We start from the raw sequence: 27,163 nt of genomic DNA on the forward strand, positions 1-27,163 counted from the left end.
TAAGCAAGCTAAAAGTAACAGCTGATAACTGACAGAAGAAAGAATGCAATTATAGAGTCACAAGCTGTAAAAAAATTTGTCAACGCCGACTATATGAAAAATCCGCAATTACTTTTCGGGCAACCCAATATCAGCCTCCTCTGTGGTGTTTAAAATAGTGTGGAGATTTCGATGAAGCTCCCACATAGACTTTGAACTTTGCGAAGAGCTAATTCATTTAATGTCTTGATATTCGAAGAGGTAGGTTATATTAGTGCCTCTTATATCAATCCTGAAAATGGTTCAGGTAGATAAAGTTTAGCCGCCATATAAACCATTCCCTTACACACACATAAGACATAAGGTTCGCCGAAAATCAAGAGTGATGGATATTCGAATGTTTACCTCCTAGTCAGAATGAGGTCCAAGTAGCAGTGACCCGACTAAAGAACAACAAGGCAGCAGGAGCCGACGGGATACCCGCTGAACTATTTAAGACCGGAGGCGACACGCTGATAAGGCGTATGCATCAGCTTATCTGCGCAATCTGGCTAGAAGAACACATACCCGATAATCAGAACCTCAGCATACTACGTGCCGTACACAAGAAAGAAGACAAGACGGAATGTGCCAACTACAGAGGAATAAGTCTCCTAACCATCGCATACAAGATACTCTCGAGCGTACTGTGTGAAAGATTAAAACCTAAAGTCAATGAGATAATTGGGCCCTATCAATGTGGCTTTAGACCTGGAAAATCCACCCTAGACCAGATATTCACACTGCGCCAAATCCTGGAAAAGACTCGAGAAGGATCAACACCTACCATATCATTGTTGGCTACAAAGCCGCCTTCGATACTCCTTTACGTTCAAAGGTATTTCAAGCCATGTCTGAGTTTGGTATCCCTGCAAAATTAATAAGACTCTGAAGGATGACACTTGCTGATACGCGTTCCTCAGTAAGAATAGAAAAGGATCTTTCCGAACCATTTAGTACCAAACGAGGGTTCAGACAAGGAGACAGCCTCTGGTGTGATCTCTTTAATATCGTGCTGGAGAAGATTATACGAGATGCAGATGTGAATAGATATGGCACACTAATCACAAGAGAACACATTCTACTCGCCTATGGCGACGACATCGATATCATAGGTCGGTCACCGGAAGTAGTAACTGCAGCCTTTGAAAGAATCGAAAGAGAGTCAGTGAAAATGGGTCTGGCAGTAAATGTAGATAAGACGAAATGCATGGTTTCAACTCCCAAAAGGCTTTGCACAACCGAGCAGGTAAAGAAAATGGAGAAAGTAGGGAACCACAACTTTGAGACAGTCAGTAACTTTATCTACCTTGGCACCGCCGTAACCGAAACGAACCAGTTTTGAGATTAAGCGAAAAATAATACTGGCAAAAAGATGCTACTTTGGACTAAGTAGGCAGTTTAGAAACAAGGCCACCTCTCGACAGACGAAGATTACACTATACAAGACACTGATATTACCCTTGCTGTTATATGGCTCTGAAGCATGGGAACTTGTGAAAGCAGATGAGGCAGCGCTTGGAGTATTTGAGAGAAAGATTCTTTGTAAAATATATGGACAGTTTGCGTTAATGGAGAATATAGGCTAGCTGTATGAGCTGTATGACGACGATAGCATAGTTACACGCATCAAAATACAACGGCTGCGTTGGCTAGGTCATGTTCTCAGAATGGATGAAGAAGCTCCAGCAAAGAAGTCTTTTGAAAGCAAACACGGTGGTACACGCAAACCAGGAAGACCAAAAGCCCGATGGAAAGATCAAGTGGTGGGAAACACCACTCGAAACTTGATGTCAGAGATTTTAGAATGAGCGCAGAAGATCGAGGCACTTGGAACGCTATTCTACGTTCGGCTAGTGTAACAAATATTCCGTCATAGTCAATTAAAGTAAAGTAAGGATATTCGAAAGTCTGGCCCTGCCTTGTTTTACTTGTAACTTATTACTTTTTTCCTACATTTTTAAAAACTTCTGTCTGATTCATACATGCCCCACACTTTGCTATCCCCCAAACATGAGTGACCCTTTATCACATGAGTAAACAGCAGCAGGTTGTTTTTAAACATATCAGGGAGACCCTCCTTAGTATTTAAACTTTAAAATTTCTTCAATTACTTTTAAACACGGACCTTTTCTTCCAAAAAAGATAACACAATTTTCCACTAACGTCTGACAATCGTTTGTGGCTTCGTATATAGTTTTCTTCTTTTCTTTTCTACTACAATAACTGAAGCAAACAGACTAATATTGTATTGTCATTGTCGTTCAACTCATCCTGCCACATTTTAAAGGGGATTAATTGTTGTTATTTAATTTTTACACAGATACAAACATGCACCCCAATGGATACACGCAATTTTAACGCAGAAACACGCACTCATTCACACACACACACACACACACAATCACAAATAAAAGACAACAATAACAAATCACAGCAATATTGATTTTGGAAAATTTTTGGCCATTGCCACATTCCCCTTGGCTAATTCCCTTCTCTTAGTCAATGGGGGGGCTGCACACAGCCTTATCAATTTTTCACTCAGCAGGTATTGTGTGTATCAATTTTTTCTTTTTTGGGACATTTCGTTATTAGCTGCTTAATATTTCTTTTTATTTATTTTTCTATTTACTTTTAATTTAAGGTCATTTAAATTAGACCTGCTTGGTTGATTTCTTTTAGTTTTGACTTCGTTTTCAATATCTCGCTCTCTCTTGTTTTCCTTTTCCACGATACTGTTGTTCACTACACTTGGATGTTAGAAAAACTGAAATTGTCAAATTGAAAGCAAGTGTTCTTCACCACCAACACCACCATCTCCACCACAAACACACACACACACATACAAATGCCACCTTATGAGAGAATGGGGAATAAAAGGAAAAACTGCACAATGCAAAAACTATTATCAAAACACTGGACACAGGCAAGGTGCTGCCATCAAGAGTACAAATACGATAAAAAGAAGAGGAAGCATTTGAATGAAACAGAAAGAAAGAAACAAACAAAACAGAAAATCAACCACCACCACTTACAGGGGAAAGTCATTGCATCAACATTGTGACCATTCACCCACCCACCCTTGGTTATATTTTGTTTACTTTTGTGGGGGTGTATTAACAGGGGTGCTTTTCAACAAGGTTGTATTTGGGTATAAAGACAGGGTTGTATTTATAGGGCAAGAAGACCGACTATTGTGAATGTTTGGCGTTAATATAGAAAGACAAAATACAAGTCGAAGTTTTTTTTTTGAATTTTGCAGATAAAAGTGCCTATAAAAACCAAAAATAAATACTGCTTCACAGAAATACCTAAAAAAACCCATTTTGGGCAAAGGTAGGTTCCACATAGGCATTTTTAGTAAATTTGCTGTGGAGAATACAAAAATTGTTTGGTGCAAACAAATTTTTGCATGGGGACATATGGAGTAAAAACAAGTAAAAGCGTGCTCGGCCGGGCCCAATCTTATATACCCTCCACCATGGATCGCATTTGTCGAGTTCTTTTCCCGGCATCTTTTCTTAGGCAAAAAAAAAAGGATAAAATAAAAGATTTGCACTGCTATTAGAGCGATATCAAGATAGGATCCGCTTCGGACCACAATTAAATTATATGTTCGAGACCTGTGTAAAATGTCAGCCAATTCGAATAAGAATTGCGCCCTTTGGGGGCTCAAGATGTAAAATAGAGAGATCGATTTATATGGGAGCTGTATCGGGCTATTCAGATTCTGACCATAATAAGCACGTATGTTGATGGTCATGAGAGAATCTGTCGTACAAAATTTCAGGCAAATCGGATAGGAATTGCAACCTCTAGAGGCTCAAGAAGTCAAGATCCCAGATCGGTTTATATGGCAGCTATATCAGGTTATAAACCGATTTAAACCATATTTGGCACAGTTGTTGGATATCATAAAATAAACGTCATGCAAAATTTCAGCCAAATCGGATAGGAATTGCGTCCTCTAAAAGCTCAAGAAGTCAAGCACCCCGATCTGTTTATATGGCAGCTATATCAAGTTATTGACCGATTTGAAGCATACCTGGCACAGTTGTTGGATATCATAGCGAAACACGTCGTGCAAAATTTCATTCCAATTGGATAAGAATTGCGCCCTCTAGAGGCTCAAGAAGTCAAGACCCAAGATCGGTTTATATGACAGCTATATCAGGTTATGGACCCATTTGAACCACACTTGGCACAATTATTGGATATCATAACAAAACACGTCGTGCAAAATTTCATTCTAATCGGATAAGAATTGCGCACTCTAGAGGCCCAAGAAGTCAAGATCCAAGATCGGTTAATATGGCAGCATGGACCGATATGGCCCATTTACAATACCAACCGACCTACACCAATAAGAAGTATTTGTGCACAATTTCAAGCAGCTAGCTTTACTCCTTCGGAAGTTGGCGTGCTTTCGACAGACAGACGGACGGACGGACATGGCTAGATCGACATAAAATTTCGCGACGATCAAGAATGTATATACTTTATGGGGTCTCAGAATAATATTTCGAGTAGTTACAAACAGAATTACAAAATTAGTATACCCCCCATCCTATGGTGGAGGGTATAAAAATTTCCTAAAAAATGAAAAAAATCTTTTAGTCTGGGAACACCTGCATCAATTCTCTTCAATTGATTCTGTTAATAACATATTGGGCTCTCCCATTATAAAATTTCAGCTCTCTCTCTCTCTGCTTCTCTCACTTCCTTCTCTCTCTCTTTTATTTTAACCTATGTTGCTAACACGCAAGTACAATCAAACTTCTGGTAGTGGGTGGGTGGCAGCAGTACGGAGGGCAAATGTTAATGAAAATTCTTTTCACAGAATAAACAAGGATAAAAAGGGCACTACTAAAATGCTTCTTGCAAATAAACACAAACGAACATACCTTCGTGCATGTATACTATGTGGCGGGGTGGTATGTGTTTACACCATGATGTCCGTGTTAAATGTAAGATGCCGCCATCTAATGAAGACGAGAACTTTGGAGATACATCGTTAAAGAGGAACAAGAGGAAAATATATGCTTAAGTCTTAAATTATATACCTTAAGACATAACACAGACACATACTTACTATTTGGCAGACTTGAAGATGGGGATCCTTGTTATTACAATTTAACCCGTGCATATTTAATGTACCTTTTCTAACATTCACACACGAGTAGGTACGTAAAATATTCATTTAGAATATATGTGTTTGCGAGTGCATTTGTAAAAAGCCTCGACGAGAAATTGTAAATGTACACGTGTATGTGTATATGCATAACATTAACATTACAAAATGGATGTGCAAGTTGGCGTGGCTGTGGCGTGCGTTCGTGTGAGAGAAGCGCAATTTCAAGAGCACCCAACAATTGCAAAACATTGGCAAATACTAACGACGCCAAATGGTAATAACAACAAAAATATAGACGGCATCGATAACGTCTACCACATGCATGCACCATAAACAACATACCACAGGCTCAAATGAAGAATGTTTGAATGGAATGATATCTATACCTGACGCAATGAAAACTTTGGTGTCTAGTTGCTCAGTGAATAAATGTGATAGGCAAAGGGTTAAATAGCATGTCACCAGACGCCGCCAGTCGGGGCCTATAATTGTACCTATAAGGGGCTGAAATCATTACCTGTACTCATTTTCAAATTTCAAAGTTGAAAAAATATATTGGACGATATTCTAAAATTTTTGTACCAAAAAGTTCAAAATATTGGGTTGCCCAAAAAGTAATTGCGGATTTTTTAAAAGAAAGTAAATGCATTTTTAATAAAACTTAGAATGAACTTTAATCAAATATACTTTTTTTACACTTTTTTTCTAAAGCAAGCTAAAAGTAACAGCTGATAACTGTCAGAAGAAAGAATGCAATTACAGAGTCAAAAGCTGTGAAAAAATTTGTCAACGCCGACTATATGAAAAATTCGCAATTACTTTTTGGGCAACCCAATAGTACGAAGCGATACGTTCTTTACAGATTGAGCTAAAGCTCTCAAAATTTGGATTCAGGTACAAATTGACCATATGGTACTTTACTTATAAATTGAGATAAAACTGTCAAAATAAGGACACAGTTAACCCCTAACAATCTTTTTGGGCGAATGGAAGATTTTTCCGAAATGCGTACATTTAGTAGTAAAAAGTACAAAATTGTACGAAATGGTGCTTTCATTACTAACCTGTAGCTCTCATAAGTGGGATACAGGTGCATATTGAGAGTGCGTATTTGATGACTGAAAGATTTTTTCTGGAATTTATGCATTCAGATAATAAAACCTTCTTTAAGGACTGAACTAGAGCTCTCGAAATTGCGATAAAGGTACACGTTGACAGTACTCGTACATATAGGACATATATAATATGGTATTTTCTAAAGAGATAAAGCTCTTAAAATTGTGATATAATTACACCTTAACAGTATATATTGGACGACTGAAAGATGATTCTGCAATTCTGCTAGTGTCCGACGTTGACGGCGTGAAGGATGCCGCAGAACCAATCCCTGATGATGGTATAACATGTTTATCTCCTAGTAAGAATGCGGTTCCCGTAACGGTGACCCGACTGAAGAATAACAAGGCATTAGGAGCCGACGGGTTACCCGCTAAACTATTTAAAGCCGGAGGCAACTCGGTGATAAGGCGTATGCATCAGCTTGTCTGCGCAGTCAGGCTTGAAGAACGCATGCGCCAATCATCGGCTTTGTAGCCTTTCCAGGATTTAGCGCACAGAGAATATCTGGTCTGTTATAGATTTTCCAGGTCTAAAGCCACATTGTTAGGGCCCAATTATCTCACGGACTTTAGATTCTAATCTTTCACACAGCACGTTCGAGACTACCTTGTATGCGATGATTATTCCTCTGTAGTTGGCGAATTTCATCTTGTCTCCTTTCTTGTGTACGAAACATAGTATGCTGAGGTTCCAATCATCGGGTATGCGTTCTTCTAGTCTGATAGCGCAGATAAGCTGATGGATACGCCTTATCAGCGTGTTGCCTCCGGTCTTAAATAGTTCAGGGGGTAACCCGTCGGCTCCTGCTGCCTTGTTGTTCTTCAGACGGGTCACTGCTACTTGAACATCATACTGATTAGGAGGTAAACATTCTATACCATCATCATTGATTGGTTCAGAGGTATCCTCTTCACCGCCAATGTCGGACACTAGCAGTTGGGTAAACTGCTATTTCCATATCCTCAGCATGCTATCTGTATCAGTTACCAGATTTCCTTCTCTGCTTCTGCAGGAGGATGTGCCTGCACCAAAGCCATCGGTTTGATGTTTAGCAGTTTGCTCCAAGATCCGAGGCTCGCCTCCAGGCGCACCTAGGAACAGACGCCGATGTTGGCCATTGGTTATTTGAAGCCGCCAATAACTCGCCTTCTCATCTCGAGTATCATTGGCACTTAGTAATTAATTAAGAGCCAGTACCACCTGACTCCTCACTGAGACTCTCCTCTCGAAAATCGCTGACTGCTCGCGGCCGCATTTGCAGATACTCCACATAAAAACGGAGCTTTCCAACATCCGTAACCTGTGGACGAGCCCGGTAGCTTTCAGTTTAGCTTCCCGTGAAGCTCCAGCCTGTATGGTGCTCATAGTAATCCCGTGTAATCCGGTATAATTGGGCTTTAGATCTGGTAAATCACGCCAAATAATAGGACAAATGAGCTGTCATAGCCAATTAGAGTAAGAAAGTAAGTGGTATAAAATCAATACCAAATGGTATTGAATACTATTTTCGTATAATATCATTACAATGTTAACAACACGTATTGGTAAAATATTGTCTTTTTTTTATTAGTGTAGGTGTTATTCGAGCTCATGTCCCTTAGAAGTAGCTGACAGAGTAGCTTCAGGTTCAATTCGTGGCAGTCTTTTTATGCTTCTCAAATTGTTAATAGTTCTTTCGATACCTCCAACAAGAGCATTTCGTCAGCGAAAGATAACACTAACCAGCACGATTTTTGTTTTATTGCTATGCTTACGTCAATGTTTCGATTGAAAAAAGAGGTCCCTTAAAGTTCGTAACTCCTGTAATTTGACAAGAACCTCTGACATAGCAACAACCATTTCTTTAGTAAATTTATTGGTCATGGGTGCGTATGTTTACTTTCGATAATTATGCCCTAATACGTCATACGTCATACGCCACCTTGTTCACTAATTTTCCATATGAAAATACTCTACAAAAAATTATTTGCAAATCAAATCGCCAAACCAGTGGTACTACGGATTTTATGGCATCCCTTTTCCACTATAACATAGCCGTAAGGGGAGAACATAGCTCAAAGTAAGGCTTATATGAAATTTTGGAAATGTGCAATATATGTAAATATATTTCTTAAATACATATTGACCACAAATGTAGCAAAAACTATTTGGATCAAGTATACCACAAAGTTTACCAGCACTCTAGGAGCTATACTTCAGGAAGCTCTACTTGCAACAGAAAAGTGGGCTACCGAAAGTGGTCTAGGTATAAATCCGTGCAAGACAGAATTAGTTCTTTTCAGTAAGAGATACAAGTTGCCTACAGTGGAACCTGTCCCCTTGTGTGGGGAGAATGTTCCATTTACAGAAAGTGCAAAATACCTGGGTGTTTTACTGGACAGGAAATTTAACTTCAAATCCAACATTTTGGAGAGGGCAAGAAAGCAAACTCTTGCGCTATACACCTGTAAGAGAGCCATTGGCAAAAGATGGGGGCTTAGACCACGTGTCATGCATTAGGTATATACTGCAGTTGTCAGACCTATAATGCTATATGGTGTTGTGGTCCGGTTGACGGTGCTTCAAAAGTCCACCTACTGCTCAATACTTAACAGGATCCAAAGGATGACTTGTTTGTGCATCACAGCCGCACTGAGGACGACATCATCTGATGTACTGAATTCAATGCTACAATACATCTTATGCCTCTGGACATTGTGGCTACCCAAATTGCAGCAACCACTGCCGAGCTTTCTCATTGGTTATATGGCGGCTACGCACACTGTGTTATCCTTGACAATATCCGATGTTCCAGGCAGTGTGGATTATACCCTATCAGAGCTGCTTTTTGATAAAAGTACGGTATCACTATTCCTGATAGAACCGGAATTGGAACTACGATATCCTCGGTAACAGAAGATATATAGGGGCTGGTTGGTTTCAAACTAAACGACCAGGTGGGCTTTGGGTTGTACTCTAAAAATCAAGAACTGGTCATATCGAAGAGGTTACCCGACCACTGCAGTGTGTATCAAGCAGAGATCCTTGCAATTATGGAAGTAGTGGAATGCCTAAAATCTAATGTCATTACGACGATTGGCATAAATATCTTCTCAGACAACCAGGCAGCCATTAAATCCCCGGAGAACGTATTTCTGAACACAAAAACCGCCCTCGACTGTCGCAGATCTCTCAACGAGATGGCTGAACAGTTCAAAATTCACCTGTTCTGGGTGCCGGACCACAGAGACATCCCAGGGAATTCTAAAGCAGACGAGCTTGCTAGACTAGGAACTACCTTACACACTCCAGGGACACTTGAATCTGTGGGTATGCCTCTAGCGACATTTAAGCTAAGTTTTCAGGGGGGGGGGGGGGGGGGGGCTGTGAGCATTCCAAAACTATGGGGCCTCATCTAGACTCGGAGAGGTCTACTGCTTTGCTGTCATTGACTAGAACAGACGTCTCAATCATTGTGTCCGTCATGATAGGTCACTGTCTAATCGGAAAACATGCTGACAGACTGAAGGTGGCCAGAAACGACTTTTGCAGAAGCTGTAGGGACATCGAGGAAGAAGAAACTATAGAAAACCTTTTGCGTGTGTGTCCCGCACTAGCAGTCAGAAGGAGTTCCACCTTAGGTTCTCATTTCTTTAAGAACCTGTGTGATTTAGAGGATGTCAACAACCGCAAAGTTATTGGGATTTTTAAAGCGATCTGAATGGTGTAATGGTAGGAACTAGAAGACATCTTCCTTCTTCTGATCCTGTGGTATCACAATGGACACAGTGAGTCTAATGCCACTTAAACCTAACCTAACCTAAAGCACACTACATCCTTTTTTGCGAATTCATATCGAAAAACAACTATGAAATAATTTTCAGAGTCCTGACAAACTTCTGGAGTGTACATGAGTCTTAATCATGCCGAGAATAAAGCGTCTGTCAGCGGAGCCAGATAGTCTGCCTACTTCTATAGTAATGGTTGGATGCATTTCAAGGCTTCCTTCGAAAGACCCCATTATTGCAATCGTACTACTAGTACAATTGCGATTTTCTGTACGTGGATATTCCACTTCCAAATCTTACCCTGAGAAGTATTTTCAGTTTTGTCCAGTTGCTTTCTTTTACCGATTGAAAAATCTTTAAAACTTTAACCGGCATAACATTTTATTTGAAGTTTTCTAATCTCTAAAGGTAGACCACCGTGGCGCAGAGGTTAATATGTTCGCCTATAACGCTGAACGTCTGGGTTCGAATCCTGGCGAAAGCATTAAGAAAAGATTTCAGTGACAGTTATCCCCTCCTCATGTTGGCCACATTTGTGAGACTTGAAGCCATATGAAAACTTCTTTTCTAAGAGGTTTTGCTCTACGGCATGCCATTAAGATTCGGCTATAAAAAGGAGCACCTTGCCACTGGCCTTAAACCTCAGCTCCTAGAAATATTTCCTCATGATGAAATTTTGGATTTCTTTTCACTTTCGAGCAGCGAATTACAAATTCGTATTAGTTTGCTGGGTAAAGATTTCTACTGCAACTTAGTTCCACCTTAATAGACAAGCACCAAAACCACGTCAAAGAGCAGGCGACAACAAGATGAGAAAACAAAATACGAGAATATAAAGAACAAACCCAAAAAAAAACTATGTTTTGCAATCATGCAATATTTCTTAAACTTGTCGACTTCTATCTATCTTAGTCACAGAGAATGTCATCCCAAGAAAACAAAGTTTCCCCCAAAAATAAGTTTTGTAGCAGTGGGGAAAGATGGCTTTGGGGAACCGAAAAATCCCCAACATTTCCCTGAGGCAAATATAAACACACATATACACGTGATGGAGTTAACTTTGTGCATACATGTGTGATTGTATGTGAGCAAATATATTTACTCACACTCACTGAAGCATCTCTTTTCGTTAAATATGCAAATTTGCACGAGACTGGACTATCAAGTGGTATGCAAGAGCATCCACTCGCAGGCAGATGGATACTCACACAAACGCACCCACACACATGTGTGTGTGTGTGTAGTTTGTTGCCGATCTCACAACACCATCGTTAATGTTGGAGGGTGTTGTTGGGTGGCCTTGATGATGTGTTTGCCTGGGGTGAGTTACAAAATCTCGTGAGCTGTAGCAGAGAAAGCTAACTTTATTTTCATATTTGTGAGAGAAGGTGAATGAGTGGGTGTATATTTCAGCAACACACGTTGCCATTGTTCTACTATGAAATGAGATTTAAAAATTAATGGAAATAATTTTGGTATCTTTTAATATAAGTGATTAGATCTTAACGAAATGGTACACAATGTTATATTACAGTTGCTGCCATAATTAGGTACACCGAAATTGGAATACGACTTTAGACCTTATAAAAGAGCACGTTGTTAAAGAGCGACAGTTGTATTGTGTTTTACAAACGGCTTAAGCAATGCTATATGAGGAGCAGAGCGGTGAAACATATTGAGTAGTTTTTTAACTTATGTTAGAAAAAGTACGTCTTATGCATAGTGTGATTATTTAGAGGCCTGATGGCTTCGCATTGCATGAAATGAAATAAATAAATAAATAACTCCTGAAAGCTTTTTAGCTAACAGGTCGATGGAGTTAATGACTCCGCCAAATTATAATTGCAAATTTAGTAGACAAAATGGGAGAAAGAACAGAGACAGCAGAAGACTTCTAGACCGTTTTGATGTAAAGGCATTTTTCACAGGACACAACGCAAATTGCAAATTTTCCCATAAATATTCCATTAAGGAATACGGGCTAACTTCTCGCATATAAATTTAAAGCTCAATGATAAGGGGCTCGGTTTGGACTCGGCTATAAAAAGGAGGCCCCTTATCATTGAGCTTAAAATTTGAATCCGACTGCACTCATTGATATGTGAGAAGTTTGCCCCCGGTTCTTAATTGTGTGCAGATCGGTTGAAAATTGTAGCTACTACGATCATTTAAGTGCAAATCGGGCGATACATATATATGGGAGCTATATCCAAATCTGAACCAATTTTGATGAAATTGTGCAGATATGGTAAGATCAGTAACATATCTGCAAACAGTCCCTGCCAAATTTTGTGCAGATCGGTTGAAAATTATAGTTACAACGTCACAAAATTTTTCAGCGGTGGTTATCCCCTTCTAATGCTGGCAACATTTGTGAGGTACTTTGCCATGTGAAAACTTCTCCTCAAAGAGGTGTCGCTCTGCGGCTCGCCGTTCGGACTCGGCTATAAAAAGGAGGTCCCCTATCATTGAGCTTAAGATTGAATCGGACAGCACTCATTGATTTGTGAGAAGTTTGCCCCAGTTCCTTAATGGAGTGATCATGGGCAACGGATTTGGACCATACTTGACACTGTTGTTGGAAGCCACAACAAATTACTTCGTGCAAAATTTCAGCAAAATCGGATAATAATTGCGCCCTTTAGAGGCTCAAGAAGTCAAGATCCGAGATCGGTTTATATGGTAGCTATATCAGGTTATTAACCGATTTTGACCATGCTCATCACATTTGTTGAAAGTTTTAAGAAAACACCTTATGCAAAATATCAGACCAATCGGATGATAATTGCGCCCTTTACAAGATCAAAAATGTAAGATCCAGGATCGGTCGATATGGTAGCTATAGAACGAACTATAGTTAATTACGAATAAAGTCAGGAAGGAGAAATAGGCTTTATACATTGTTGATATCGGAAGGGGGCGGACCCTTCCTTGTTACCTCAAAAATACCACCGAAAATCAAAACTGGACCCATATAATAATATGGGTATCAAATGAAAGAGTCCAAGTACCCAGGAAGTCGCCCTTATGCCAAAACTCTTCCAAGCAGATAAATTGAAAATTCATATCAATATGGGGCTCAAATGACAGTTATTCGGGAGTAGATTACGAATCTGGCATACAAAATCAGATTGAAGTATAGGGGGTCACATCAACCCCCCACAAAACGCCCCAAATGGCCAATTATGAGTATATGGGACTTGGTTTGTTTGCTTGTTTCGTAGATTCAAAAACGGCTTAACCGATTTTCTTCAAATTTTCACAGATTGTGTAGGTTGGTCTGGAAGCAAACATTGGTTTCGGATAGGGGCGGACCCTCCCACATACCCCAAAAACATCAATCAAAATCAAAAGTTGGCCGATAGGCACAATATGGGTACCAAATAAAAGGTATTGGAGACTAGAAAACGAATATCGAATTAAAATTTTGGGTCCAAGTGCCCAGCGGGCCGCCCCAACCCTAAAACTCATCTAGACTGATATATTCCATGTTCATGTCAATATGGGACTTAAATAAAAAAATATGGCATATAAAATTAGGTCCAAGTAATGGGGAACGCCCCACCCCAAATACCCCCAAAGGGCAATTTGCCGACCATGGCTATATGGGACTCAAATGAAAGGTATTTGGGAGTAGATTACGAATATGACATTAAAATTTGCGTACAGGTTTAGGTGGCGCTTTTTCTCCTAAAAATATGTCAAATAGGCTCATTGGCCCATTACGACCATATGGGACTCAAATGAAAGGTATTTAAGAGTAGAAAAAGAGGGATTTGGGAGTGAATCACAAATTTAATATGGATATTTGAGTTGAAATGTCTGAGGTGCCATCCCGTTCAGTTTCATAGGCGGACATGATAACCTCTGCGCTACGGTGGCTTCCATGTAACACCTTATTGGGGAGAATTTTCGTGACCATGCATGGCATGGGTATAACCACCGCTTTAAATTTTTTTCGATGTTCTCGCCAAGATTCGAATGCAGAAGTTCAGCGCCATAGGCGGACATGGGCTATAGTGGCAAATTTCAAATTTTGCCCATGATCAATTATTTAAGTCCAATTCAAGCTTTTTCTTAAAGATCTGGGGCCTTCTTATTGTAGCCAAGTCCGAATGGGGTGCCGCAGTGCGACACCTCTTTGGAGAGAAATTTTACATGACATAGAACTTCAAAAATGTTGCCAGCATTAAGAAGGGAAAACCACCGCTGAAAATTTTTTTCCGATGGTCTCGCCAGGATTCGAACCAAGGCGTTCAGCATCATAGGCGGTCATGCTAACCTCTGCGCTATGGTGGCCTCAAGTGCTTTCCGATTTATAGTGGCACGAAGTCGATATCCACATTCAGGGCGAAGTACCCCACCCTAAAAATTCATTATAGAGATAGAGAAGGCGCAGCGGACCGGGCCCGGCTCGGCTAGTACATTAATATACGTCAAGGATGATAAATGAGATTTGAAAATAGTGAAAAATATAAGTCGAAAATGTACTTTTTATTGCCAAAAAAGGTAGCTAAATTTATTATTGCTCCCAGGTAGCTAAATTTATTGGTCTAGTCCTTCCATGAAGAAGTACCCCATGAATGAAATTATACCAATCATGAAGGACCTTAATGCTCAAGTTTTAGAAATGCATTTTGTTGACCAATTTAAAAAAATCATAATGTAAATAAATGCAATATTTAGAAGTCTAACTCCAACTCCATATAGGGCGCAATTCTTATTCAATTTGGTCGACATTTTGCATAATGGCTTCTATTATGGTCTTCAACAATCATCTATACTAAGGATGTTCCGAATCGGTCCATAAACTGAAATAGCTCCAATAGCATTATCCATTATCTTTGGTTTGAGATGACGGACAAAGAACTTGACGAATGATATGGTTGAGGGAATATAGGATTCGATCCAGCAGAACTTAATTCATTTATACTTGTTTTTGATTTTTTCCTCTAACTTCGTCATTTCATTTGTAAGACTTTGAAATATTGGTCTTAGATCCTTAAATAGGTATATTCTTGATGGTCATGACATTTAAAGTCAATCTAGCCATGTCCGCCCGTTTGTCTGTCAAAAGCACGCTTACTTTGGAAGGAGTAAAGCTAGGGACGTGAAATTTTGCACAAACACTTCTTATTAGTGTAGGTCAGTTGGTATTATAAAAGGGCCATATCGGTCAATGTTTGGATATAGCTCCCATATAGACTGATCTCTCGATTATTCTTTGGCTGAAATTTTGAATAATGACTTCTCTTAAGACCTTCAATATACGTACCAAGTACGGCCGAAATCAGGTTTAAACTTGATATAGCTGTCATATAAACCAATCTCCCGATTGGACTTCTTGAGCCCGTATAGGGCTCAATTCAGATACGACTTGGCTGAAATTTTGCTCAATGACTTCTACAATGGTCTCCAACATTCAAATCAAGTATGGTCCGAGTGACCTGATAAAGTTCTAATAACATAGCAATTCTTATTCAATATCCTTTGTTTGCCTATAAAAGAATAACGGGCAAAGAACTTGACTAATACGATTCATGGTGGAGGGTATATAAGATTCAGCCTTTCCACATTTGGCACTCTTTCACCCGTTTTAATTTAATCCCATTGTGCAATGTTTTGTTTTCTTAGAAGTGTTTAATATTTAATGGCCATGCACAGGTACAGAAATATGCAAATTCCGCTTGTTTATCTCAAGATTGTCCTAACTCAGAATCCATTTTTAAGGCGATAGTAAATTTAATGACCAGCAATGGCAAGATATCAGTGATAGGGTTCGTAACATTTCTTTCTTTAGAGTGGCAGTGGTCTTCTTGGATTTTCTTCTTATTATTTTCTTCTCATATAAGCTTGGATAAATTTATATATTTTTGTTGAACACAGAATCTCGAAAAAAACTCAAATTTTGTGTTAATACACTTTAAAAGTGCAAGAGGGCAACATGGGTAGGTGGTGTGAAAGAAGAAAATTTGTTTCACACATTGCCACTTGATATACGTGTATGAACTTTGTTTCGAATGTAAATATAAAACTTTCGCTGTAACTAAAAATGTTTTGCTAGACTTTTCCTCATAAACATGTGTTTTCAGATTGCCAAATATTTTTAGCAAATTTTATAATAAAATAAGAAAAAAACTCGATCAAACTCTAACGGCCTTATTTCCGAAAATTAATAAAGATTTGACAGGTTTCCTTTATGAATAAAACTGTCAAATTAACCTATTTTAAGGCTTCATTAAGTTTTGTGAATAAGGCCGTAAACCTTTACCCTAGCTTTAATAATCAATATTTTATTTATGAAAATATATACCAATTCAAGTTTTCTGCAAATTTTGGCCATGAACATTCCATTCTCGCTTATCAATAAGTGTTATTCGATTCAAGTTTTGTGAGGCTGCCGCTAGGCTAAGAAGGAGACCAGGTAGACCCATTGATAAGTATTGGGTTGCCCAAAAAGTAATTGTCGGTAATATAGTCGGCGTTGACAAATTTTTTCAACGGCTTGTGACTCTGTAATTGCATTCTTTCTTCTGTCAGTTATCAGCTGTTACTTTTAGCTTGCTTTAGAAAAAAAGTGCGCGAAATTTTGTTTACATTTGTTTGTTTGGCGTCAATTTTAATATGGAGCCCACAAAGGAGCATTTTCGTCATATGTTACTTTATTATTTCCGTAATGGAAAAAACGCGGAGCAGGTTGCTAAAAAGTTACGAGATGTGTATGGTGATAAAGCCTTAAAAGGAAGACAGTGTCAAAATTGGTTTCGCAAATTCCGTTCTGGAGATTTTTCACTTAAAGATGAGCCACGTTCAGGTCGGCCAAATGAAGTTGATGATGACCAAATCAAAGCATAAATCGAATTGGATCGTCATGTAACTGAGCGTGAGATAGGAGAGAAGTTAAATATACCAAAATCAACCGTTCGTTATCACATAAAAAGTCGTGGACTGGTGAAAAAGCTTGATATTTGGATACCACATGTATTGAAAGAAATTTATTTAACAAACCGAATCAACGCTTGTGATATGCACCTTAAACGCAATGAATTCGATCCGTTTTTAAAACGAATCATAACTGGAGATGAAAAATGGATTGTTAACAATAACGTTAGTCGAAAACGATCATGGTCCAAGCATGGTGAACCAGCTCAAACCACTTCAAAGGCTGATATCCACCAGAAGAAGGTTATGCTGTCTGTTTGGTGGGATTGGAAGGGTGTGATATATTTTGAGCTGCTTCCAAGGAACCAAACGATTAATTCGGATATTTACTGTCAACAATTGGACAAATTGAATACAGCCATCAAGGAGAAGCGACCAGAATTGGTCAATCGTAAAGGTGTCATATTACACCAGAACAACGCTAGACCGCACACATCTTTGGTCACTCGCCAAAAACTGAGTGAGCTTGGCTGGGAACTTTTGATGCATCCACCATATAGCCCTGACCTTGCACCATCAGACTACCATTTATTTCGATCTTTGCAGAACTCCTTAAATGGTAAAACTTTCGGCAATGATGAGGCTATAAAATCGCACTTGGTTCAGTTTTTTGCAGATAAAGACCAGAAGTTCTATGAGCGTGGAATACTAATATTTGCCAGGAAGATGGCAAAAGGTTATCGAACAAAATGGCAATTATATATTTGATTAAAATTCATTCTAAGTTTTATTAAAAATGCATTTAATTTTTTTTTTTAAAAATCCGCAATTACTTTTTGGGCAACCAATATTTAGCTATGTCCATCTGTTTGTCCATGTCCATTCTTGTGATCAAGGTAGAGGTCGCATTTGTTGTCCGAATGTCATGAAATTTTGCACAGGTTAGGTTGAAAAGAGTGTGCCCATGCCACTATGGACATACACCTAAGCCAGTAATCGGCTTGATGTGTGCACTGAAAACTATAAAGTGACCTCTAACAAAAAAAATTTTAAGTTAGGAATTCCGTGCTACTTACATAATCCTTAATTGTTTGCAATACCACTCCCCTAAGTTGGTTCATGTCTGGTATTGTGTCTCCACCTAAGTGCCGGTATCTGTTAGACGCGAAAGCCGGCAATGACAAAGGAAATGCTCCAACGTCCCATCATCTTCCCCGCATGCCCTACACATGCTATCACTTGCCGCTTTTACCGATTTTACATAAGTGAGCTCGTAGTCCTTTGTGTCCCTTTATGATACCAATAGCTATACTGATCTCCTTCTTGCTTCCTTTCAGTAATAGCCTCCTCTTCTCGCGATCTGGATTCCCCCATAGGATTTTCGCCGTCCTACCGACCGCTTTGCTGTTCCACAATGTTGCATGCGCATTCGTCGCCCACTCCCTTAACTCGGACTGCGTCGACCCGAAAGGCTTCGGGTTAACCAAGTTTATTGACGGCAGTCCTCTGGCCTTCACCGCCAAATCGTGTGCCGTTTCATTTCCTCTTACTCCGTTATGGCCCGGCGTTAATCTCCTTCTTACACTGCAGACTGTCATTTCCGTTATGGCAATTTTACTGTCGGTAAAGATATTCACACTCGACGTCCTCGCGTTAGCACCACACCACTTCGCGCATTCCGTGATCGCCCGGATCTCCGCCTGCAGGACCTTGTTATGGTCAGGCGGTCTAAAACAGATCTCAGTCCTTGGCCGGCTGCTGCCATCGGCACAGTCTTAGATAGACGAAACCTTAGTATTGCCATCTGGAAGATCATGTTATACGGATGGATCAAAGCTAGAGGACAGAGTGAGCCTGGGGGTTTACATTGAGAATCCAGGGACTGCGATCTGTTTTAGACTGCCCGACTCGGCACTCGACTTCAAAGTTCATCTCAGGTATCCGATCGGAAACCTCTTCCACTCCTTCCAGGTTTCCCATCGTCGCCTCGATTATACTGCTATGGTATGAGCTGCTCCCATCCTATCCTCAATCCATTCTCCCATTGCCTAAGTCTCATAGCCGCAGTGGCTGCCTCACATTTAATCTGTATGTCAATTGGTCGGATATCTAGAATAGTCTCCAGTGTCCTAGAGGGCGTGGTCCCCATCTCTCCGCCTATGACAAGACAACATGTTCTCTGAACCTGTTGTATGGTCCTTATGTTGCACTTTTTCTCCATAGCAGTCCACCAAACTACTGAGGCGTAAGTAAGTATTGATCTAATCACGCTACTGTAGAGCCAGTGGACTATCCTCGGATTCAGGCCCCTTTTCGAGCCTACGGCCCGTCTACATAGTGCCCAACATCTGTGAGCTTACTCACTCTACAAATGTGACACTTCCAATTAAGTTTCCTATCCAAGATCGCTTCTAAGTATTTGACCTTGTCAGATATCAAAATCGTCTTATTGAGGAAACGTGGTGCGTTAAAATGGCCCACCTTCGTCTTCCTCGTGATCAGGCATATTTCAATCTTCTCTGGTTTAACATTGAAACCTTTGGGTCTAGCCCAGTCATATGCCATATGCCAGACCCTTTCGGTCCTTCTGCTTAGCTCGTTTGGATCCTTACCCCTTAGAAGTATTATAACATCGTTTAGCAGACGGGTTCAAATCCCTCCTCAGTCAGCATCCGTAATAGGTCATTTATGGTGGTCACCCATAGTAGTGGCGATAAAATGCCCCCTGTGGCGTGCCCTGTGCCACTTTCTCCCTTATATTTATGCCATGAGAAACATAAATTTGCACAGCTCTCCTTTTTTATTCCAAGGACAAACACTGTTGAAATCGGATCAGATTTAGATAGAGGTAGTGAATATTACCTTTGTATCGGAAGATATAAGCGCAAGAATATGCGACTTTGAAGTGTTAGACGACCACAGCTTCTCTGATCATCGTTACTTACACTGCTGATGTGGTTCCTCGGCTAAACAGAAGAAAGGCGGATTGGGATGAATTTCGGCACAAATTCTGCAAGTCTATCCCTTCTAGACCAGAAAAGGAAATGCAAACAGCGCAGGATATAGACATAGTGGTGAAGCGGATCACGAAGGCCCTGAATGACTCGATTGTGTCACCATGTTCTTGTGCCAAGCCAAAGGGGCAAACAGCGACCGCCATGGTGGACCCCAGAGCTGGTTGGTCAAAGAAAGGATTGCAGAAAACTCTTCAAGAGGGCGAAAGCCACATGAGCACCACACTATTAAGGCATCCATAAGGCTGAGCAAAGAAAATATAAGGGCGAGCTGAGAAAGGCTCAGAACAAATCCTAAGTTGAATTCTGCAGCTCCGTGGAGGATACATCTTAGGCCACTAGGCTAAGGAATAGTCAGTGATAGAGGCCTATTACGGTGTGGTATATTCAGAAGTCAGATAATGTATGGACAATGTCTAGTAAGGAAACACTAGAACCACTCGTTGATACACATTTCCCGGGAAATTCTCCAACTGATAACGTGACGCCAGAAGAGGTTGTCACTGATATTCATTCGTCGGAGGTTATTAGGCAGATTGTGTCTGAATCGAAAATCTTTTCTCTTTGGGCGATAAGAAGTTTCGACTGCTTTATGATGTATCACCGGTTGAATTACAACCTGTGGTTGATAGACTGGTGCCATGGATAAGAGAGATATACTCTGCTTGTGCTAGCATATCATATATATCCCTGTGGGATGGAGGGACACAAAGCTTATTTTCATTTCGAAAGCAGGAAAATCTTATCACACGAAGGCCAAAGATTTTCGTCCTATTAGTATGTCATCCTTTATGCTGAAGACTCTTAAGGGGTTGATAGAAACATATCTTAGGGCAAAGATCCCTGGAGATCACCTGTCGCGGCAGCAGCATGCATATAGTAAAGGCAAATCCACTGAAACAGCCATGACCTAGTCGGCTACATAGAGGGTTCTGTCGCTGTCAAGGTATATACGAAGGTAGCATTTCTTGATATTGAAGGTGCTTTCAATAACGTAAAACCGATGTCAATCATGAAGGAGATGGAGTTTCTAGGCATCAACTCTACCGTAAGGAAGTTTATGAATAACTTACTTACTAAAAGATACATTACGGCAGGCTTGGGATCTGTGAATCTAAAAAGATTTGTCAGTAGAGGAACACCTCAAGGAGGTATACTGTCTCCTCTACTTTGCAATATAGCCATTTACAAAATATTATTGTCTCTGGAAGAAAAATGTGTAAACGTGGTCACGTATGCTGATGACTTGGCTACTGCGGTTAGGGCAAAGTTAACCAGCACTCTTAGAGATATACTGCAGGAAGCTCTACGTGCAACAGCGAAGTGGGCTACCGAAAATGGTCTTGGTATAAATCCGTGCAAGACAGAAGTAATTCTTTTCAGCAGGAGATACAAGTTGCCTTCAGTGGCACCTGTCTCCTTGGGAGGAGAGAATGTTTCATTTACAGAAAGCTCAAAATATCTGGGTGTTTTCCTGGACAGAAAATTGAACTTCAAATCCAACACTTTGGAGAGGACAAGAAAGGCAATTCTTACCCTATACACCTGCAAGAGAGCCACTGGCAAAAGTTGGGGGTTGAGACTGCGCGTTTCATGCATTGGGTATATACTGCAGTTGTCAGACCTATAATGCTATATGGTGTTGTGGCCTGGTGGACGGCGCTTCAAAAGTCCACCTACTGCTCAATACCGGATCCAAAGGATGGCTTGTTTGTGCATCACAGCCGCACTGAGGACGACACCATCTGATGCACTGAATTTAATGCTACATCTTATACCTCTGGACACTGTGGCTACCCAAATTGCAGCGACCACTGCCGTGAGGTTAAGGGAGCTTTCTCATTGGTCATGTGGCGGCTACGGGCACAGTGTTATCCTTGATACAATGACCGATGTTCCAGGCAGTGTCGGTTTTTGATAAAAATGACTGTACCACATAGACTTCTATACGGATGATTCCAAACTAGATGGCCAGGTGGGCTTTGGGGTGTACTCAAAAGATATAGAACTGGTCATATCGAAAAGGTTACCCGACCACTTCAGTGTGTGTCAAGCGGATATCCTTCAATTAAAGAAGTGGCAATCCACCACTACTTTAATTTCAGGGATCTCCGCCTAAAACGGCCAGGCAGCTATGAATCCCTGGATAACGTATTTCTGACCACAAAAACCGCCATCGACTGTCGCAGATCTCTTAACGAGATGGCTGAACAGTTCAAAATTCACCTGTACTGGATGTTGGGTCACAGAGATATCCCAGGGAATTGTAAAGCGGACGAGCTTATGAGACTAGGAACTACCTTACACAGTCCAGAGAAACTGGAATCTGTGAGTATGCCTAAGTTCTAAGGACCATGCCCGAAGGACAGCGAATGATATATGGTCACAAAAAGCGAGCTGTGAGCATTCCAAAACTATGTGGCCTCATTTAGACTTGCTTTGCTGCCATTGGCTAGAACAGACGTCTCAGCCATTGTGTCCGTCATGACTGGTAATTGTCTAATCGGAAAACATGATGACCGACTGAAGGTTGCCAGCAACGACTTTTGCAGAAGCTGTAGGGACATCGAGGAAGAAGAGACAATAGAACACCTTCTTTGTGTGTGTGCCGCACTAGCCGTTAGAAGGAGTTCCACTTTGGTTCTCATTTCTTTAAGAACCTGTCTGATTTAGCGAATGTGAACATTCGCAAGTTTTTGGGCTTTTTAAAGCGATCTGGATGGGTCAACGGTAGGAACTAGAGATATCTTCCTTCTTCTATTCTTGTGCTATCACAATGGACAAAAACGTCTAAGTGAGTCTGTTGACAGACTGCCAATTAAACCTAACCTAACCTAAATATAGCTCTCATACATATCTTTAAGGAGGCCACAGACCCGCAGAGGTTAGCACGCTGCCTATGACGCTGAACGCCTGGGTTCGAATCCTGGTGAGACCATCAGAAAAAATTTTCAGCGGTGGTTTTTCCCCTCCTAATGCTGGCAACATTTGTGAGGTACTATGCCATGTAAAACTTCTCTCCAAAGAGGTGTCGCTCTGTGGCACGCCGTTCGGACTCGGCTATGAGAAGGAGGCCCCTTATCATTGAAATTAAATTTAATCGGACTGCACTCATTGATAGGTAAAAAGTTTGCCCCTGTTCCTAAGTAGAATGTTCATGGGCAAAATTTGCAATTTGCATAACTCTGAACCTCTGTGTGTGTTTTGGACTCTGCTGTCAAATAATGCTTTAAAAGTTGTATTTTTGTACTTATCATCATTGAAAAATACCCTTTTTATAACATCTTGGCAACTCTATATTCTGTATACTTTCAATTACAGCTAAAGATGCTTTAACAACAACAACGGGGCTCTTGCACTTGAAAACGTAATGGCATCCTTGTAAAAGTTTGTATGTATTGTGTTGTGTTGCTGTACTCCTCTAAGTTGGCGCTATACTCTTCGCCTTCACCACGAATTGCTCATGTATGAGTGTTGTGTATATTGGTGTATTTGGTTTTTATTGCTCAATTTATCTACATGAAAAAAAGGGCCACGAACAAAGGCGAGACATGGCAGTCTGTGTGTGACATGGCCGTTGTGTTTAGTTGTACGTGCGTGTAAGGAAAACATAAACTTTTCCGATGCCATAGACATTTGCTCTCTCATGCTTTTAAGCAGCATACAACGAGAAATCCTTATAGACAAATTAAAGACTTTGACTCATGGGCTCGTTGCTGCTGTGCCATATTCATATGGACCACCATATACATTCAGCTAAGATTCTATTTAAATTACAAAAGTCAGGATATGCAACATTTGTCAGTTAACAGCGTGTTTTCCTTTTATTACAGCTTTTCTGGGATGATTGTTGCTGTTGCTATTGTTGTTACTCGAGTTCTTGATGTTGCGTCAAAATAACACTTGGCTCGTCTCCTCAAGACTTGTGTAATGTTTTCATGCCGGTTGATGTGGCTTCATCACTGCCAAGCATGTTTGGCCTTTGTGTAGGTAGGTAGAAGAAGGGTATTTTGCTATTTAGCCTCTTAAGGGCTGGGCTTTTTCATTACGACCATTTTAAAGGATTTTGTGCCTTCACAAAACACAATGTTGTGTCTCTTAAATAATTTAATATGACAATATGCACGTGCTATAATAACTTCAGTAACGCAGAAACGTGCTAAGCTTTTCATTTTCTTTTCATCCTGGCATTTTCCTATTTGGAGGTTTGATGATGGCCAAAGTAAAGGTATGATGATGGGGAATGTGTGTGTGTGTGTGTGAGAGAGTGTTTTTGCAGCTAAGAAATGTCATATAACTAATGCCACGCGCTGTGCGTTACCTATTCTCTAAGAAATGGAAATTAGTAATGCTTAGCCCCATGGCCTTTTTGTTTGGCCATTCAATTTGAAGTTGACTTAAAGGCATACAAAATGTCCACGAGCATCCCATTAAAGAATTGTGGGGAATGTTCTTTAGTATCTATATGTGCGCTCGGAATCAGGCTTTTAGCTCAGTGATTGTGCTCTAGCGGGACCTATGGACGGAAGATAGCTAAATAGACAAGATTTTGTATACCCACCACCATACAATGGGGGGTATTATAATCTAGTCATTCCGTTTGTAACACCTCGAAATATTGATCTGCGACACCATTAAGTATTGGGTTGCCCAAAAAGTAATTGCGGATTTTTTAAAAGAAAGTAAATGCATTTTCAATAAAACTTAGAATGAACTTTAATCAAATATACTTTTTTTACACTTTTTTTCTAAAGCAAGCTAAAAGCAACAGCTGATAACTGACAGAAGAAAGAATGCAATTACAGAGGCACAAGCTGTGAAAAAAATTGCCAACGCCGACTATATGAAAAATCCGCAATTACTTTTTGGGCAACCCAATATATATATTTTTGATCGTCTCGACATTTTTTGTCGATTTGACTAAAATTTGGAATGAAGACTTGGGTTATGATTTCCAACATTCATGCCAACCAAGTATGATCCGAATCGGTCCATAAACAGATATAGCCCCCATATAAACCTATTCCCGGATTTGACTTCTTCAGCCCTTAGAAGCCTAAATTTTTACCTGATTTGGCCGAAATTTTGGTCCAAAAACATATCTTATGACTTAAAACATAAGTTTCAATCGGTCAATATGGTGATATAGGCCCTCCTTGAGACTTTTTGAGGCTCCAGATATGACTTCTTGAGACCAAAATAATTTTTTTTAGCGGAATCTATGGCGGTGGGTACCCAATATTCGGCCTGGCCGAACTTAGCATGCATTTACCAAACTTAGCATACCCACCACAATGGGGGGTATACTAATCTAGTCATTCCGTTTGATCGTCTCGACGTTCTGGGTCGATCTAGCCTTGTCCATCCGTCTGTCGAAATCACGATTGCGGTCGAATGCGCAAAGCTAGCCGCTTGAAATTTTGCACAGGTACTCAATATTGATGTAGGTTGTTGGAAATGGGCAATATCCGTTCAAATTAAGATATAGCTCCCATATAAACCGCTATTGAGCCCCCGGAAGCCGCAATTTTTATCCGATTTGGTTGAAATTTTACATGAAGTATTCTGTTGGAGGCCACCGTATGATGCTGAACGCCTGGGTTCGAATCCTGGTGAGACCATCAGAAAAATTTTCAGCTGTGGTTTTCCCCTCCTATTGCTGGCAACATTTGTGAGGTACTATGACATGTAAAACTTCTCTCCAAAGAGGTGGCGCATTGCGGCATGCCGTTCGGACTCGGCTATGAAAAGGAGGCCCCATATCATTGAGCTTAAACTTGAATCGGATGGCACTCAATGATATGTGAGAAGTTTGCCCCTGGGCAAAATTTGCAATTCTGTTATGACTTTCAACCACTGTGCGAAGTACGGTCCAAATAGGTTTATAACTTGATATAACATCCATATAAACCGATCTCCCGATGTGACTTCTTGAGTCCTTACAAAACGCAATTTTTTTCGATTTGGTTGAAATTGCATGCGGTGTTCTGTTATGAATTTTAAAAACTGTGCCGAATACGGTCCGAATCGGTCTATAACCTGATATAGCTCCCATATAAACGGATCTCCCGATTTGATTTCTGAAGCTCTTACAAGCCGCAATTGTTGCCCGATTGGGCAGAAATTTTGAGTGAAGTGTTCAGTTATGGCTTTCAATAACTGTGTCAAGTAGGATCCAAATCGGTCTATTACCTGATATAGCTCCCATGTAAACCGATCTTCCGATTTGACTTCTTGAGTTCCTGGAAACTGCAATTTTTGGCCGTTTTGGCTGACATTGAGCATGTAGTGTTTTGTTATGACTTCCAACAACTGTGCCAAATACGGACCGAATCGGTCCGTAACCTGCTATAGCTCCCATGTAAACCGATCTCCCGATTTGACTTCTTGAGCCTCTGGAAGCCGCAATTTTTGTCCGATTTGACTGAAATTTTGCATGCGGTGTTCGGTTGTGACTTCCAACAACTGTGCTAAATACGGTTAAAAGCAGTTTATAACCTGATATAGCTCTCACGTAAATCGGTCTCTCGATCAGCGACTTAAGGTTTGAAGTTCTCTGAATCGTGTGCCATATTTGGGGAAGCCAGCCAGTAATGAGACTTACTTATTTAAAGGCTGGCTGACAACTTTTTTTCAGTGTATCCCTAATCTTTTTGTCTTTTAATTTTTATTCTTTAGAAAATTAAGGGACTTTAGCAAATTTTTTTTCGAGCACCTTAAAACAAATTCTTGCAATTTGTTTGCTTAGCGACGGAAGCAGAAAAACATTTAGATTACCCTTTGCAAAAATACAGGCTTTGTGTCTCCCATTCCCCGTACCCTTGAGAAGTTTAAATCCCGGAATTCTTAGTCCACGAACCATTCCCCCACACACCCATGGTTTCTGGTTAAAACCACTTCAAATCCCCCTGCTATCAGGAGGACCTTTAGTGCCGCCGAAGCGGCCTTACAATGGTGAAGATTTTTTTGTAGAAACCGGACCATAGTCAGGATTCAGAACTTCCACCACTGTTGTGTTGTGTCTCGTCTTCTGACTCCATCAGGAGTTCATCCTCACAACATTGGTTAGAACTTGTCATGATGAGCTTCCGCGCGGTTCCAGGGGCAGGTGAGAAAGCTGTGGAACCACTCTTCCTCAGGACACTGGACACTTGTGGTGTGGTCGATTTCTCCTTAGATGCTTCACTAACTGCTGCTGTCGAAGTACTTTCTGAGTTCTGTGTTTCCCC

At 40.5% G+C, this 27,163-nt stretch overlaps 1 protein-coding gene across 2 annotated transcripts in view; it reads right to left on the reverse strand.

Moving 5' to 3' along the window:
- LOC106081552 (alpha-protein kinase 1) overlaps positions 1–2,963 on the reverse strand; it is a 28,978-nt gene extending 26,015 nt beyond the window's left edge. The window contains exon 1 of one of the 2 annotated variants that reach the window (XM_013243575.2): positions 2,874–2,963. The gene's annotated coding sequence lies outside the window, so the exon portion shown is untranslated. Of the gene's footprint in view, positions 1–2,650; positions 2,852–2,873 lie in introns of those variants that run through there. The other variant, XM_013243573.2, reaches the window with a different exon arrangement.
- Between the last annotated feature and the right edge of the window lie 24,200 nt (positions 2,964–27,163).

This window comes from Stomoxys calcitrans, chromosome 3 (genome assembly GCF_963082655.1).
Source record: "Stomoxys calcitrans chromosome 3, idStoCalc2.1, whole genome shotgun sequence".
NCBI lineage: Eukaryota > Metazoa > Arthropoda > Insecta > Diptera > Muscidae > Stomoxys > Stomoxys calcitrans.